The 10,774-nt window shown below is 46.8% G+C and overlaps 1 protein-coding gene across 2 annotated transcripts in view; it reads left to right on the top strand.

Moving 5' to 3' along the window:
- Positions 1-5,555: 5,555 nt before the first annotated feature.
- Positions 5,556-10,774, top strand: part of KCNJ6 (potassium inwardly rectifying channel subfamily J member 6) — a 218,130-nt gene continuing 212,911 nt past the window's right edge. The window contains exon 1 of one of the 2 annotated variants that reach the window (XM_004615319.3): positions 5,556-6,094. The gene's annotated coding sequence lies outside the window, so the exon portion shown is untranslated. Of the gene's footprint in view, positions 6,095-7,347; positions 8,197-10,774 lie in introns of those variants that run through there. The other variant, XM_055125151.1, reaches the window with a different exon arrangement.

The raw sequence follows: 10,774 nt of genomic DNA, 5'->3' as shown, positions 1-10,774 counted from the left end.
CTGGTCCAGAGGTGTAAAGAGGCTGATGAACACTGCTATCGAGAAGACAGACGCTAAGACAGAGAATAAGCCCCATGGTCAAAGTTGGGAAGCTATAGTTTACAATAATTCCAGGATAGAAATGGGAAAGAACTGAGCTAAGGACCCTGAGAGTGTTCAGACCATGGCAAGGCCATAAGGAGCAGAACATCTAGGACCAGGGAAGTAAGAGAAGGGAACCAGGTCAACAAGCTTAGGGGCTAGGGCCAGAGAGAGAGTCTAGGGGAAAGGCACTTGCCTTGTATGTGGTCGACTTGCGTTGATCCCTCACACCACACATATGGTTACACATATGGTCCTCCCAAGTCCTGCCAGGAGTGATCCCTGAGTGCAGAGGCAGGAGTCAGCCTGCCACACTGCCGGGTGTGGCACAAAAACAAAACCAAAAAAAAAAATTGAAATAATGCAAGTTGTCATTCTGTGAATGGAGATGGGGGACCGTGCTGAGTGAGGTCACCATAAGGAGAGGGATGGAAACATAACATTATCCCACAGTGGGATTGAAAGAAACAGGGCAGGAAAATAAGTGGCAAAAGACAATGGAATGTGAGATCTGATTTACAAGGCTGAGCTTACCAAAAGTCAGGGCCCTGACCCAAAGGTGGGGGATAAGAGGAGGGGCAGTGCTAGAATGCTGGATGCGTGAAACCCTATCATGGATAGTACTAGAAATCGCAGTGCTTCAAAAATAAATTAAGATATTGCCTTTCATGTAGCTAAGCCAGATTCGTCCATGGCATTGCATGGTCCCCAAGCACAGCCAGGAGTGATCCCTGAGCACAGAGCCAGGAGTAAATCGCCAAGTACAGCTGGGTGTGGCCACCAAACTCTCTCCCTTTAAAAAAACCCAGTCAAGTAATAATAGTAATAATGAAAAAAGTAAAATTAGAAAGAAAGAGAGAGAGAAAGAAAGAAAGAAAGAAAGAAAGAAAGAAAGAAAGAAAGAAAGAAAGAAAGAAAGAAAGAAAGAAAGAAAGAGGAAGAAAGAAAGAAGAAAGAAAGAAAGAAAGAAAGAAAGAAAGAAAGAAAGAAAGAAAGAAGAAGAAAGAAGAAAGAAAGAGAAAGAAAGAGAGAAAGAAAGAAAGAAAGAGAGAGAGGAAGAAAGAAAGAAAGAAAGAAAGAAAGAAAGAAAGAAAGAAAGAAAGAAAGAAAGAAGAAAGAAAGAAAGAAGAAAGAAAGAAAGAAAGAAAGAAAGAGAAGAGGAAGAAAGAAAGAAAGAAAGAAAGAAAGAAAGAAAGAAGAAAGAAAGAAAGAAAGAAAGAAAAGAAAGAAAGAAAGAAAGAAAGAAAGAAAGAAAGAAAGAGAAAGAAAGAAGAAGAGAGAGAGAGGAAGAAAGAAAGAAAGAAAGAAAGAAAGAAAGAAAGAAGAGAAAGAAAGAAAGAAAGAAAGAAGAAAGAAAGAAGAAAGAAAGAAAGAAAGAAAGAAAGAAAGAAAGAAAGAAAGAAAGAGAAAGGAAGGAAGGAAGGAAGGAAGGAAGGAAGGAAGGAAGGAAGGAAGGAAGGAAGGAAGGAAGGAAGGAAGGAAGGAAGGAAGGAAGAGAGAAGGAAAGAGAGAAAGATGGGGGGGCTGGAGCGATATCACAGTGGGTAGGGCTTTTGCCTTGCACGAAGCCAACCCGGGTTTGATCCCCAGCATCCCATATGGTCCCCTGAGCACCACCAGGAGTAATTCCTGAGTGCATGGGCCACGAGTAACCCCTGTGCATCACTGGGTGTGACCCAAAAAGCACGCACACAAAAAAAGAAAGAAATTAAAGATTCCAGCAAAAAGTCAATCTGATTGCCTGCATAAAGAACATCTCCCAAATTTAATCTCCTGCTTTGGCCTTCAGTGTTTTCTCTGGTGGATATTTCATGTTAATTAAAATTATTTCCAGTAAGAGGTACAGAAAGACAAATTTATGCAATTGTTTGTGATCATCACCTCCCGTGGTCTTTTGAAATATTACATTTGAAGTTATTATGATTTTTTTAAATTGCATTTTAATGAATTCCTTGAGGGACACTGTGATTAAAAAGAACAATACCTACCAAATGATGGACTAATAAACCATTATATTAGAAAAAATTTATCAAGTGGATTCAGATCGCACCCACTTACCAAGTCAGAGGACAAAAAAAATAGTTAATGTATCATCAAGGGGTTGGAGAGAGAGTGCAAAGGTTAAGTCACTTGGCCATGTGTGGCTGGGGACTGCCAAAGCAAACCTCAGGACTGGCTTAAGTCCTTAGGTCACATACTGTGTCCCCAGCACCATCGGGTGGGGCTCCATAGCAAGGGCTGGGTGCGACCCCCGAGCCCTGTCAGGTTAATCCTCCAAACCTATTGTATATATTTTTTCAAAGTATTTATAACTTAGCATTAGTAGAAATATTGAATGGAATTCTGAAGGAGAGTGTGTAGGAAATGACAGCATAGCCTCCCAAAGACAAAACATAACTGAGTAATTAGGGAATAAAAGTGTTCAAGAGCAACACTAAAATGTCTAGTGAGCTCTAGAGCTAAAATCCACCTGAAATGAAACCCTTTCTTAGCAAAAGCACCTAAATATTTTATACCTGGAGTTATTCATTGTTTTTCTCCCAATGCATTATCAGAATCCAAAACGGAAACACACATGCTCTTCATAAATATCCTCTAACTAAGAAACACGGATGAAATTGGTCGAGTTCATTGGAAGCAGGGCTGTAGAATAGAATGATTTTTTCCCTTTTTTCCTCTGTGCTTCTTACTATATCCTTCCATTGCTAAATTATTTAAAATGATACTTTCCTCTGCATAGTACATATACAGATTAAAAGATGAGCGAGGGAAGGGAGATGGAAGAGAATATGGGTTTCCACAGCAGTCTAAGTAATTTTATTTTCTTTTTTCTCTTTAATTTTCCTGGGAGGGAGCCTCCAAGCAGAGCTCAGGGGGCCCAAAGGCCATTCCCAGTGACACATGGTCAACCAGGCTACATACATCAATGCTCGGGCACAGCAGTGCAGGGGGTGATCAGGGCTACACCCAAAAGTTCCCAGGGACCTTGCAATGCTGGAGATGAAAGCTGGAGCCCCAAACACACAAGACTTGCCCTCTGGACCCTTAGCAATCCTCCTAGCCTAAAGCCTGAATTCTCAAACCTGAACCAGGTAGACAGGAGCAGAAAAGACAGAAATCAGAAACAACCATTCACCTTCCTTCCGGTGCTAGGTAGATAGACAGACAGGCAAGGAGGTGGGTCAGAGAGTCAATGGCCACAATTCAGTAAGAGAAAAAACTGAGATCACCCAGGACCCAAGACACCAGGAGAAGTAATTCTGACAATTTTGCTGGCTGATCAGCCTCCATTAGTTTGATAGGTGAGGGAGAATCCAGTCTCTGCCATAAAAAAAAAAAGAAGCTACCAGTCAAATTCTTGGGGGGCTTTAGAGACCTCCTGAGACATAAAGAACCAAAGACCTGGAAGTCCCTGTTGGGATGTGATGTGAAATCATGAAATACAGTACAGAGGATTGACATCTGTCTCCAGGCACTGCTGCTGGGACACCCAGTACCCCACAGCAGTTTTGCCTGATTTTCAAATGCCACCACACTGCCTCCTAGTCACACCTTGCAGATCATTTTCTGAGCTTCCTAGGGTCTAAATGAATTCACTTAAGCCAACTGGACTTGTCTCTGGTGAGAATCACACCGCACTTCTATAATGTGTCTCTTTCCACACCAGCATCTGTGCCGTTTTGGGAGAGAGTGCCCCAGCAACTGTTTCAAATTCAGGGAGTTTGTGGAGTGTCCAAAAGAGATGTGTGGGGTTATTACCCCATGAGTGTGAGGTCCTGGAAGAAAGAAACGTGAAATCCTTCTGCTGATAGAAACATATAATCAGAATAAATGGGCACATCCTTAGTAGCTTCACAGATTAAATAGAACGTTCTTGAGACAGCTATAGTCAACGTGAGTTATTCTTTTAATACACCGAGGCTGTTTCCACGGAAATCCTGCATCTTGTGTCCTTACTTAGGGATCCCTCGGGATGGAGACCAGTTATTTTTTGCTTATCTTTATCACTTACACAATTACTAGACCCAGCAAGCCCTACGGAGGGTTAAAACCTAAGCCTTATACAGACTTAGTATCTTTGTGGATCAAGGATAGGAGTTTCAGTAATAAAAACCAGTGAGATTACAACCTCTCAGGGAAAATCAACAGCCAACGAGTACTCACGGGCTGTGTGCAGAGCGGATTCACACAGATGATCCAGATAGAGGCAACTTCTCCATATCAAAGTCATCTTTAGAGAGCAGAGGGCATTTCTGAGCGCCTGAATTGCCGTGCCATCAGAACGCACGGCTGCAGAGTTTCAATGACTTGGGGCTGAAGAAGTCTCCGTTGCCCTTACCCGGGAAGAGAGACAGAGCCGGGGGGGGGGGGGGGGGTAGGGAAGCAAAAGCCCCTTTATAAGATGTCTCTAAAAGGGCCAGTAATTTGAAAAATCATGATAAAACTGCTAAGCAACGGTCTTCACTGCCCCTAACAATTTCATTGCCAGCTTAAAAGACGGCATCCGCTAAAGGGAGAAGCGAGTTGTAAAACGCGTGGAGAGGTGCAACTATTGTTTGCCATGAGCCTATGGGGCAAGGGGGGGTGCAGGGACAGCCCTGTAACGCACTCCTTGGGGTCAGGACCTTATTCCAACAGGGATCTAGGGTAACTAAAACATCAGGACATTAGGCGGATGCCCGAAGTCTGATAACGGCTACTTTGAATTCAAACAGCCCAATTATGGACTTTTGATAAGCTCCAGGGCCCCTGGTCAGAGTCGTGGTCTGCGGGGGTTCTGCAGCGGGGAGGCACCGGATTCCACGCAGCCCAGGGCTGAACCAGCCCACCAGCCCACCAAGTCCCGCAAGCAAAACCCCTAGAGACGGCCGCCCCCTGCCCGCTAGCCTGCCGCTGCGCCCCCTGCCGGCCAGCCCGGCTGATTTCGGCCGGGAGCGAGCCTGGAGCCAGACCCTGGGCTTCCCCATCTCCCAAAAAACCCGCTTGTGACCCTCCCTCCTACCCGCCTGCCTTTCTCCGATCCCGGGAGAAAGGCTTTCCGCGTCTTTCTCCGAGAATATCTTATTTGGAGACCTGCAGAGAGGAGCGTGGAGTGTGAATAGCAAAGCTCAACCCCAAAGTCCCCTCTGACCCCCCCAAGCCCGGTGCACCCCGACATTTGCAGCTTGGTACAGGGTGTGCGTGTGTGTGTTGGGGGGCGGGGGGAGATAAGAACAAGGGTTCTCCCCCACCCAGCGCCCCCCGGGAGTTTGAGGAGGGGTCTCGGGAGCGCCTCTCTCGCCCTCACGGGCCCTCCCGCACGCCCCAGGTGGGGAAGGTGGCCGGGGAGGCTGGCAGGGGGCAGCGGGGAGGCTGGCGGGCGCTGGGAAGCGGAGAGGCGGCCCAGCCAGTCCCGCTCCGCCCCTCTCGCCCCCGCACCCCGCCCGGCGCACCCCTGCGCCGCCGCGTCCGGCCAGCACGCGGCGCTGCGCCCGCTGCCCTGCCCTGCCCGCGCCGCGTCGGGCTGAGCGCGCGGAGCGCCGGGCGCCGGGAGCTGTCCCCGGAGCTGCGGCTTTCATGACGTCTCCCTGCCTGCTCCGGCACTTTTCTCCCTGCCGGGGTTTTTTTTTTTCTTTCCTCGCCCCCTCGCTTTTTCTTTTCTTCTCCGGCCAGTCTTGGCCTTTGCCGCCCTCTCCCGCAGCGGCTCTGCCCCCCGCGCCCCTGCCCGCGCGCTCGCCCCGCGCGCCCCGCCTGTGCGCGCCCGGCCGGAGGGAGCGGGCTGGAGGCGGCCGCACCTGGCCGGAGAGGTGGGGCGGGCGGCGGGGGGCACCGCGGGCAGCATGAAGCCTCCGAACTGCCTGCGCGGCTGAGCGCCGGCGGACCCTTGGCTTCCAGTTTCCCTTTCCTTTAAAAAAAAAAAAAATCCCTCCGAACAATTGCTCCCCTCGCTGTCCATCGGGGGTGCATGATTCAGCCGCGCTCCGTGCCGAGAGGGGCGATCATGATTGAGTGAAGCCAGCCCGTCCGCAGCCAGGTAAGCGGGGCACCCAGGTGCGGGCAGTCCGGGCAAGTCGCGCCCTGCCCGCGGGTCCCCGGGTCCCCCTCCCCAGCCGCCGCCGCAGGCAGCCCCGCGCCGTCTACACTCGGGGCTGCCCAGGTCCTGGAAAAGGGCGAGGGAGAAGCCGGAGAGAAGCGGGTTACATAACCGGAGGGCGATCTGTTTCATTTGGTTGGCATTAGCCGCTGAAACTAGCCGGAGGGGGGCGGGCAGAGGGGGTCCAGCAAGCCCCGGGCGGGCGCAGAGAAACCCGGTCCCAACAGACAGCTCAGCACCCCCCGTGCCAACCAGGAACCATGAAATGTTCCATGAACTCCCTGACAGGGGTGGCTGGCGCTGTAGTCACTTAGGAAAAGCCCCATTGTCTTTGTGGAAAGCTGAAGCCTGGTTCCTTATTATAAAAGAAACAGAAAAAAAGAGCGAGCGAGAGAGCGCAGAAGGAGGTAAAGGGAAAGTGAGGGGGTGGGGAGAAGCAGGCTGACATGGGGGAGAAAAGCAGTCCTAACTGTTCTGTTCTCCATCAGTATCCCTGAAGATGTGACAAGATGGATACGGAGAATAGGAAGCGTTCCCCTCGAAGTAAACGGGGTTATTTTGTTATTTGGAAGAAAGAAAACCCTTCCAATTAAATGATGTTTATGGCATTTGGAGGGGGGGGAGGAGGGTGGATGGATTGCCGATTTGTTCCCTCTGGGGTGTCTTTTCATTTGCATCAAGACATTAAGCTTGGATTAGTTTTTAACAGAAATAGCATTAGTACTCCCCAAACCTAAGAAAGCCTTGGGTGGATCCACAGGTATATGTATGGCTCTTGGATCAGCCTCCATCTGGAGAGACTCTTAGGGAGAAAATATCCTTAGGAAAGAAAAGAAAAAGAAAAAACAGCTACCGACGTGGTGTGAGGTTTGTGGAGGATTAAATGCTAGAAATTTCCAAAGAACCCCACCTCTCCCACCCCTCACCAGTAAAAATAGAGGGGGGGGGGGTTCTTCGTGTTTGGGAGTTGGAGATTCAAGCTGTGTTTGCGGGGCTTTTATCTCTAGTCTGCTGGTTCCGGGGAGCCCCCGCCGGCCAGGTGACCCCACAGCCCTGCCGGCCTCTTCCCTACATGCCTTTCTTTGGCTGGGAAACGGAGAAGAGGGGTGCCCAGGGGCAGCTGAGAGAGGAAAGGGCGCGGGGGGGGTGGGGGGGGCTTGGTCTAGTCAGGGCTGAGCCAATTCAGCTTCGCCCATTTTGCCTGGGAAAATGAAAGAGCTCAGTCTCCATGGCGACCCAGGTGGGCGGGGAGAAAGCAGCTCAAAAGAAAAAAAAAAAGCAACAACAAAAAACGTTGGCCAAAACTTTCCCAGCTCCAGGCTCAGATGCGAGCCAGTCGAATCCCCTTGTGGAGGGTCCTAAGACATTGACTCTGCCCAACTTCCTCTGGGTAACCCACGAGGGGGCGCCTAGAACGGCCCGAGACCCCCTCCGACCGCCCCCTAGATACCCAGGGGCTGCCCAGATGGTTCCCGCGGCGGGTTCCGGCTTCAGCACCACGGCCAGAGCACTGGCGCGCAGGGATTCCCCCCAGCCGGGGAGGCGGCTGAGTGATGGATATTAGCGCCTGTGGTCTGCAAAAGTGCCAGTGGCTCTCTACAACCGCGTCCCCAACTCCCTGGCCCTACAGAATCTGGATAGCTGATTCCGCGGGCTGGCGGGGGACCCAGAAGTTTGCAGAGCCTCCTATTCAAACACGGCAGGGTATCCCGACAGCTCTGCAAAATTAAAAACCACTCCCCCACCGAAAGACCCCAACACCCGTTGAAACTTTCTGTCCAGTGCAGATGGTGGGGAAAACTGCCTTTTAAAAACACATACCCCTCCTATCTGGGGCTCCTTACACCCAGGAGGGACGAGGGGTCAGTTTACAGTTAGGCCGAACCAGTCCTAATTAATTCTAAGGAGAACAGGCGAGCTGCAGGGGAAGGAAGCAAGCGGGAGTGTTAATGAGGTGAGACCCCGTGGCCCTTTTCTCCGCGGGAGCTTCTGAGCACCGGCCTGCATTTCCAAGGCTGCCGGCGCAGGGAGCTGGGAGACAGGTAAGTCCATCTCCCCACTAGGCAAAGCTGTTTTTTTCCCCATCGTTTTTCAGGCAAAAGGTCTTCTAACATGTCCCTAACGGCTCATGGTTCATGCTCAGGGGTAACATAATCAAGGCAGGTCACAGTGGCATTAGGAACTGAGAGATTTTCAAGAGGCAGTGTAAGGCTCCCGCGGGATCAGTTCGGAGAAGGATCCGAAGCTAGTTGGAAAGGGCGACTAACCTCTCTAATTTTTCTCTGGTTGCTTTTCTCTTTTGAGGATGCTCCTTGTGCACGCATGATCTTGAGCTGGTTGTGGTTTGTTTATTTATGAAGGTAAAAAAGATGCTTTCTGGGCTTCCTTGAAAGTTGGGCCTTTCTAAATGGGCAAGTTATTTTCTGAAGGTATTAGAGGCAGTGGTAAAAGCTGTGTGTCTTTACATTGGTGTGTGTGTGTGTGTGTGTGTGTGTGTGTGTGTGTGTTTTCATGATCACTAGTGACAGCAGAAGGTAACTGTTCCAAACCTGGACAAAAGGGATAGATCTTATATTGCTTTGTACATTTCAGTTCTTATTGGATACTAGCAAATTTACTAGTGGTTTATTGTATGCAAAAAGTTTTTACCAAAAATGGAGAAAGAAGTGATGAATGTACTGTTAGAAATTGAACCTTCTCTTTGCTCCGTCCGGTGTTGTGTGCACAAGGGGAGAGATTAGTTCTAAAGTCATACAAAAATTAATATGTATATTTGTGAGTTTCAAGATTCATTTTATCTCATGAATCAAAGGGAAAGTAGGGCATAATAAAAAAGCTGGGTATAGTGAATTATTCAATCAATAATTTTTAGTTCTGGTAGATTCCATGCTGTAGTATTCAATGATAATTTATCAAACTCTGATTTGCTTTCTTCTTGGGTGACTAATTAATGGAGAAAGTGTTATTATCTTTTTATGGCATTTAATGTCATCCCCAAAATTAATTGGTTTTCACATTTCAAGTAAAATTTGTTAAGGGTAACATGATAAATTTTATCTCTATATGCTTAGAACCATTTTGTGTTTTTAAAAGTCATTTTGGTACCTGACTCACAATTTTCTAAACACCAGTAAATAGTAGATTCATTTATGTGACTCAGTTCTGTTTTTAACATGTTGAACATACATTAGTTGTTTCTTTTGAGAGCACAAAAATGCTTCTGTTTGCTCTCGTATCCTTCCCTGTCATAAACTATCTCTGTTTTATAGATTAAGATGAAAATAAGACCTAAGAATTTCTGTCTAGAGCCAACAGATAGTGCAGGGGGTCAAGCGTTTACTTGGCATGTGAGTCACTTGGATTCAAACCCCAGCACCATGTAACCTAACCCTAACCCCTGAGCACAGAGCCAGGAGTAAGTCATGAAGTACTGAACACCACAGGGAGTGTCTCCAAAACCATAAATAGCTGTTTAATAAGAAATAGAAAAATTTTATTGGAGATTAAAATTCATTTAATATATCCATTTAAAGGGTTAACTTCATTTACTGGTTTTCACAAGTGGAAAAATGTTGCTTTCCTCAAGAGTTGAATGTTGACCCATGTAGGTTTTCATGAAACTAAGACAAACTCTATCAAAATAAGCAAGTGGGCAAACTGAAGTTTTTTTAAAAAAAGTTATTTTTCCATTATTAAGTAATATACCAGCAGTATATAGATTAATAAGAGAAAAGAGCCAGAGAGATTCAGAATAAGGAGGAGGACGGGTATCTAGGGAGAAGTCAGTGGCTTATTCGAAGTAGCTTTTAAAGGAATGATACTTTTCAAAGCAAGGTTCTCTTTTTGATATATTTTAATTCATTGCATTAGAACATTAACATTAATGGAATTAAAATGTTTACATTCAAGTCATTTAAATAATAGCATACTAAAGTGGTATTTATAGACACTTTACTTAATTCTTATTGTTATTTAAGTACCCAAAGGCTACTTATTTAATGTATATTATTATTTATTTGGGGGAGGCCATTTCCAATGGTGCATGAAGGCTACTCCTGGCTCAGTGAGTTTTACAAAATTGTTTAATTTAGGGATCCAATAAAATGGGTGAATAAGGTAGTTGAGCTGAAAAATCAAGACACTTTTGTTAATTAAGGTTCTTTTTTCTTTTGGTATAATTAAAGTTTGGGGGGGAGCTAGAAAAATAAAATGTACTCATTTGGGATGAAAATGCATTTTAAATGTATTTTAACTAATTAGTTCCAGAAATAACTAGGATTCTATAGAAAGGAGAGATCATCATAATTGAAGTTTTAATGATATTCCCACCCTCCTCTGACAAAGTACTAAAATATACACATAGTTGATATCACTTTACCTGCACTGTTTAATTACACAGTGTTAATTCCCTAAATAAAGGACAAAGTTACCTTTGAAAGACTATTGAGTGTACCCTCGAGGATAGCCCGGGTCTAACTGAGTTGGTTGCAGATTGCAATGTGTTTGCCTATTACTGAACTGAATCATGACTTAAGCAAGATCTGAGAGGACAGTTTTGCTCAGTGTCCAGTGCTCAAATGGCCAAATCTCCATGCATTCACCCATCAATCAGCCTTCCTA

The sequence above is a fragment of the Sorex araneus genome, chromosome 2 (assembly GCF_027595985.1).
Source record: "Sorex araneus isolate mSorAra2 chromosome 2, mSorAra2.pri, whole genome shotgun sequence".
Classification (NCBI taxonomy): Eukaryota; Metazoa; Chordata; class Mammalia; order Eulipotyphla; family Soricidae; genus Sorex; species Sorex araneus.
This window is presented reverse-complemented; position numbering and strand designations above follow the sequence as displayed.